This window comes from Mus caroli, chromosome 1 (assembly GCF_900094665.2).
Source record: "Mus caroli chromosome 1, CAROLI_EIJ_v1.1, whole genome shotgun sequence".
NCBI lineage: Eukaryota > Metazoa > Chordata > Mammalia > Rodentia > Muridae > Mus > Mus caroli.
Genome location: NC_034570.1, coordinates 181,920,457 through 181,927,559, shown reverse-complemented (window position 1 = coordinate 181,927,559; position 7,103 = coordinate 181,920,457).

The following is a 7,103-nucleotide window of genomic DNA, read 5'->3' as shown; positions in this document are numbered from 1 at the left end:
AAAAAAAAAAAAAAAAGAACATTCATCAATAAATGAAGAAAACTGTAGCGGTGAGTTTTTGGCTAAACTGCTTTGGCTCCCAGCGGATCCGTACACGTGCACCTGCCCAAGAGCTATCTTTGGGTCTGAGAATGAAATACACACAACATTGGCTTATTTTTAAATGCCTTGGCTACTTCAAAGGCTGGACACTCCTAAACCTTTCCCTGTTACCCCAGGCCAATTGGGGAAGTGGCCAGTGGCCACTTACCAGAAGTCTCACATGGCTGGTCAGCTTTATTTCCTGCCACACCTGCATCCATTCTTCTACTCCTAGTCATGGTGATTCTGCCTTGCTCCTCTCTGCATCCTCATCAGCAACTCTAAGGGTCCTGCTCTGTGCCCAGCCATTGGCATCTTTATTGATTCATCAAAAACCAATTGGGGACAGAGACCTTTAGCAGATTCCCAACTGAATCAAAGCACTAGAACCAATCTCCAACAGAAAACTGGCTAATTATATGGTTCTTCGGAAGCAAACAAAATCAGCATTTTCTGAAATTATTTTCTAATGAAAGGGAACCTGCTGGTGTTCCATTAAATGGTCCTGTTGTCAAACTACCTTCTTAATCGTTGTCTACACTCATAGATCTACTCTCAATCTTGGCCAGAGATGTTTCTTTTTTGCAGCAGGAAATGGTAAATGCTGGGGACTGGTAACTGGCAAGAGTGCTGAGAGCAAGCAATGGTGAGCACTCAGCTATGGATGAATCCTCTACTCAGCCTCCTCCATCAACACGCAGGGAATGCCATGTTGGAGCAGGCAGAAAGAACATAACACCTGGAAGGAGAACCGTGGGATGCTGACTTCTGAACATGGCACGGCTGGTGCGCACATCCAACTCCCAGCAGCTCTAGTTGACTGCACAAGAGTAAGACAGTCAAAATTCCAGCATAGCCACAGGGTAAGAGCCTCAGAGCCCCACCCCTAGCTGAGATGGGTTGGTAATTGACAGCCGAGGAGAGAGTCATTTTCACTGATGGTGTGTCCATTCATAACTGCCCACTGGATGACCCCATAACCAAGCATTTATATTCAGCACTGATCAGAGCTCTGTGTAATGAATGATAACAATAATTTTTAATGTGGACATGAGCTGGAGGACGGTGAGTTGTTTGGTTCCAGGAGAAGTTGGAGGAAAGTAGTAGGAGATGGATAAGATCAAAGTACATTGTATACATGTGTGAAATGTTTAAAGAATAAATATAAAGTTTTTTTTTTTTTTTAGAAAGGAATAATCTATTGCTACATCCACTCCAGTAGTAACACGCATTACAGGCCTGAAAGCCTAGAAGTAGTCCTGAGGCAGGGAGTTTCAAGGAAACTTTGCCTCCTGGAACCTTGGCATTCCCATAGCCCATATACTCAAAACCTGTCCCCACATTAGTCTGGTGTTTGGATCCATGTGCTCTTTTTCAGTATTGTTTTACTATAAGTGCCTTTAAGGATTGATTTTGACTTATAGCTAAGCCTTTGCCAGTGTTCCAATGTCCTAGGCAGTCCTTGAAGCCGACCCTGAGCGTGGAATTCAGTAACATTCAAATTCACTTCTAGTAGAGACAGTGAAACTAATTAGGCACTACTAGAACAGAACTAGAAAATTAGGCACTTACTAGAACAGAACTAGAAAAGCTCAGGGCTAGTCTGCATAGTAGGACTAGCTGAGTCACACCCAAACACAGGAATACACAATGGCCTAGGAAATAGATGGATTATCGCATGAAAGGGTTAGTGGAAGGCAATTCCCCTGGTGCAGGTTTTTTCACTAGGCCCAGAGGAATAACATAATCAGGTATTTACTAAACCCCTGGTGGTTGGTATAACAATAGACTAGCATTGCATCAGAGCATTCACCTGGCTCCTGTGTTTAGCTGTTCTTTTTAATTAAGGGTTGTTCCTATTCTCAGTGGTAAACGTGGCCTAGCTCCTGCCATCTTTTTATCTATGCATTCTTTTTGTTTTGTTTCTATGTAACTTGGTGGATGTGTTCGCCTGATTTTCTTGTTTTTGTATTAAAAGTCGGGTGTTTGTTTGGACAAAATACATTCAGATTCAGCTCTTCCTTGAGTCTGCCTCTGTCAATTCTCACCCACCCTTGTTCACCTGCAACCAGAAACACATTCGCTACAGATTGGACACCCAACAGAGGTTAGTCTGTGGCAATCTATAAAGATCAAAGAGAAAAAGCCCCCCCTCCCTAACCTATCTTAGGTGCTCCCCTACTTTGTTAGCATGTTGCACTGTCTTTATATTTTAGTTTCTTCAAATAATGACCTTTCAGTTAGCTAACTTTCCCCCCATTGTTACAATGTAGCTTCACTGGAAAACACACACAGACATTCTTAAAGCTAAATAGAAAGTCTGTATGGCCACCAGAGGCTGCACAGGGAACTTGCTGAGGCCTTGCAATCCCAAGCCTCACCCATTCTTTTCTTTTATACACAAAACCCATATCTGGTCCCCACACTTCAGCTAGCAAGAGCAGCTAGCAAGAATCAAAACCTAAAAAAGCAAGGTTAGGGCGTTCAGGGACTTTCTTGGATCATGAAAGCATACACGAGGTCTTTGATGGACTGTGTCTTTGTTCCTGTTTTGGCAGGCATTGAGGCCTACAAGCTGGGTTTTAAGGTGAGAATGGTGCCTCCAACATGATGTTAGTTGTGCAAAGGTCTGGGGCCTTGCTATCCAATGAGAGTTAGCAAAGCTAAATACTAGTAACTTAAATTTTTTTCAAAGCCTATTTTTAATGATGGTTCTTAAATGCTTTAACCTTCCTTGTAACCCACCAGAGGTAGTGGGAAAAAATGATATGGGAGGAATAGACCTGTTTAGAAAGATTCTTAGGAGCCACTCTAGTCTGTGTTGTCTGGAAATTAGCAATGCAGTTCACAGGTCAGCAGTGGCAGCTCAACCCACTTGCAAACACTTCACAGATAAACCAACCATTTAGTTCAGTAGTGTTAGGATAGCAGCAGTGGTGACACAACCTAACAGGAACAGTCAGGTCTCAGCCCATTGGTACAAGTCAGCAGGAGGGATTCCGAACAGCAGGGATGCCAGGAGAAGTTCTCAGCTGTGCCTCTCTCTCAGCAAAGGGAAGATCATCGAAGACAGGAGACCAAGAAGCATTGCAGAGCTAGCTCTACCAGCAAGTCCTTCTCACAGTCATGAAACATGTGTCCTCCATAGGTCTTGCCTCAGCACATGAGTCTGATTTAGCAAAACTCCACCACTCAAGTCTGTCTCAGCTGACATCACTCTGCCAGTCTGCCCAAGTACAAGGAAGAGGCAAGAAGCCGCAATATACCATCACCAGAAGTTTTTTGGAGTGTTTCTCTCTATGGAATCCCAACAAATGGAGCTCAGCAACGCATGTAAGATGGACCAATACATGCATGTTGTTAGCAAAGAATCTTTTATAATGTGTCCTTTTACATGTCTGCTTTAGCAGAATATCCTTTCACCTGTGTCTGCTTCGATGAAACATTCCTTCATGAATCTGCCTTATCAAAACATCCTTTTACCTGTGTCCACTTCAGGAAAACACTTCTTTACATGTTTGCCCCAGCCAAATACCATCCAACACAACTGACTTTCCAAAGATCCCGTAAGTTTCCACTTCAGATGGTTGTAGTAGTTTGAATATGCTTGGCCCGTGGAGAGTGGAATTATTAGGAGGTGTGTCCTTATTGGAGGAGGTGTAGCTTTGTTAGAGGAAGTGTGTTACTGTGGAGGTGGGACTTTGAGATCTAATATATATGCTCAAGTCTGGCCAGTATGATCCAGACCCTCTCCTGGCTGCCTTTCAATCATGAACTCTCAGCTCCTCCAGCATCATGTCTGCCTGTATGCTGCCAAGCTTCCCACCATGAAGATAATGGACTGAACCTTTGAAACTGTAATCAAATATCCAGCTCCAATTAAATATTGTTCCTTATAAGAGTCATGCCTTGGTCATGGTGTCATGTCACAGAAATGGAAACCCTAAGACAGTGGTGGTGCATGCCTTTAATCACAGCACTTTGAGGCAGAAGCAAGCAGATATCTGAGTTGAAGGCAAGCCTGGTCTACAGAGTGAGTTCCAAGACCACCACGGCTACACAGTGAAACCCTGTCTCAAAATAACAACAGCAACAAACAAATAAATAAAAAAGAAAGGAAGGAAGAGAGAGAGAAGAAAGGGTGGAGAGATAGCTCAGTGGTTAAGAGCACTGGCTGATCTTTCAGAGGACCTGGGTTCAATTCCCAGCACCCACATGGCAGCTCACAACTGTCTATAACCCCAGTTCCTGGGTATCTGTCACTGTCACACCAATGTACATGCAATAAAATTTAAACTAAAATTCTCATTCCTATGTGAAAGAACCCAGGGAATGGCTACCCCATTTGTAGACAGCACTATGAACAAACAACAAAAACCCAACTACAAGATCATGAGTTACTATAACGTGATCACACTGGCCACTGGACTCAACATAGAGCTATTATGTCATCATTTTTGCCCAGCCTCAAGTAGCTCTGTGCCTTAAGTTTACTCTCCTTTTCTAACTTTATTTGTACTTGTACGATATAGCACCATAATAAGACATAATTTAGAGAAGAAAGAGTTTATCTGATTTCCTATTCCAGGTTACAGTCCCTGTTACAGGAAAGTAGCAGTGGCAGGAGCTTGAGACAGTGGCTGGAGAGATGACTCAGCAAAGAAGGGCTGTAACTCCAATTTCAGGATCTCCTATACACTCTTCTGGCCTCCTAGGGCATTCCATGCACATGTTATACAGACATACATGCAAATAAACACACACACACAAATATTTTTTTAAAATATTTAAAGACCTGAGATAGCTGGTCACACCACATTCACAGTCAAAAGCAGATAAAGATGATGTACCCATTCTATCTGCTTGCTTAATATTTGGTCAGCTTTTTACCTTCTTATACAGTTCAGAGCCCAGCATAGGGGATATTGCTGCCCACAGTGGGCTGTATAAGTTAACAATTTAGACAGTACCCCACAAACATGCCCATAGGCCAACCTGATCTAGATAATTCCTCACTGAGATTCTCTGGTGACTCTAAATTGTGTCAAGTTGACAGTTAAACTAACCAACTCACGCGCCCAGCCCACACCCTGAATTTATCCTCCTTCTGAAACATAACTAACTCACTCTCAAGGCAATATGCTCTTTTGTTATAGTAAGTCTAAAATGCTTAGATTTGTTTGCTTGGTCCTTAGTTTTGTTTTGCTTTCTGGTGGTCTTCGGTGAGAGGACAGTCAATATTTCACAGATAGAGAAATGTACCTAAACATGATCAGCTATTTCTTGAAGAGCCAGATGTTAAGCCATCTGTAACTAACTTAGATGCTTCTACTTGTTCTACTAGCATCTACATTTGGGCTTAGGTGCTAGATTAGATACAGGAAAAACAGACTTGAATCATATATTCTCAAAGGTTCCCAAACAAACAACTTTAAAAGGCATGGCATCATTAAAAATGACAATCTACAAAAGCAACAGAAATTTGAGTTCTGAAATCAAGTGGAAATGTACTGCCATCTGCTCCTCACAGTGACACAGCAGTAAAATGCACAAATAAGTCTTGGACCACAGATGAGTTTCCCAAATGAGTTTTAAAAACAGATGCGAACAAGCAAGAGATAAAGTCTAAGTCGTGATTGATGGCAAGAAGGAAAGCTCAGAATCTTCCAGATGCTCATAAGAACTCCTTCTGGGCCAGCGTGCAGTGTGATCTACAACTGCAGACTTCAGGGACTGCAAATAGTTATCTGAAAACACAAAACTCAGGGCGAAAATGCAAAAATACATGTCTCAAATTCATTGACAATGCTTTGTTGACTTCAGAATGAAGCAAGGTGAAGAAACATGTAAGGGACTCAAAAGGGTGTGTGAAGTTTGAGCCGTTCCAGAAACCACTGTCTCTGTCACTATCTGTCCTTCTCTGTCTCTCTGTGTCTCTGTGTGTGTGTGTCTCTCTCTCCATCCCAACCATATAAACACATCAACAACAGTGAGGAGACCTTGCCCACATCAGCCTGAGGAGTCCTCCCCGAAGGAACCCCCACTCAGGTAAAGCTGGATCCTGAGCACACTTAGGGAAGACTTTAAGGACAATCCAGAGTAAAGCATAGTTGCTGAGTTTGTTTAATAGAGCTAAGGGGTAGTACAAGGTTCAGGGGTAAACACAGGTAGAAAGAGAGACAACGGGAGTGTCTATTGCTGTGAACAGACACCATGACCAAGGCAACTCTTACGAAGGAAAACATTTAACTGGGCTGGCTTAGAGAATTTGTCCACTGTCATCATAGTTGAAAGCATGGTGGCACCCAGGCAGACATTGTGCTGGAGAAAGAGCTGAGAGTTCTGCATCCAATGTCACTTTCACTGAGTGAAAATAAAGACCATTACCTAAACTCTGGTCAAATTAAGGAAGCTTTTTTTTTTTTTCTGTCAGACAAGGCTATCTCCCTAAAGCTGGGTTTGAAAATGCAGCATAGAACCCAGGAGAAGCTAGGGCTTATAAGCCCAAGAAACTGCAAGACTAGGGGGTTTTCAAGGGTTGGTGGATTTCCAGAAGAATTTTGGTTGCTTGGAAAATAGGCTGGACATTTTAAAATTATTTAGCAGAACATCTTATCAGAGTGCATTCAAGGTGTTAAATTCCATAGGGTAGGGAGCATGTCAAAGTCCAGAAAGAAACACAGCCAGGAGGTGGTGGCAGACAAGGTTTCTTTATACTCCTGGTACATGGGCCACCCATGATGTTATATCGTCATTTTTGAGAGTGCAAACTGTACTGTGGATAAATGAGTTAATGACAGAAACCACTTGATCTGACTCTTTGGTGGACTTCATACTCTGTACTAGCCAGGGGTCTATGCATTTTGCATAAATAAACTCATTTACATTTGCCCTGTGGGTTCCTAGGAGAAAGACACTGTGATCCTTGCTTTACAATAATTGCTAATTAATGTAGGAGGGCCCAGACCACTGTGGGTGATACCATCCCCAGAAAGAGGGAACAAGGCAGTAGGCAGCATGCC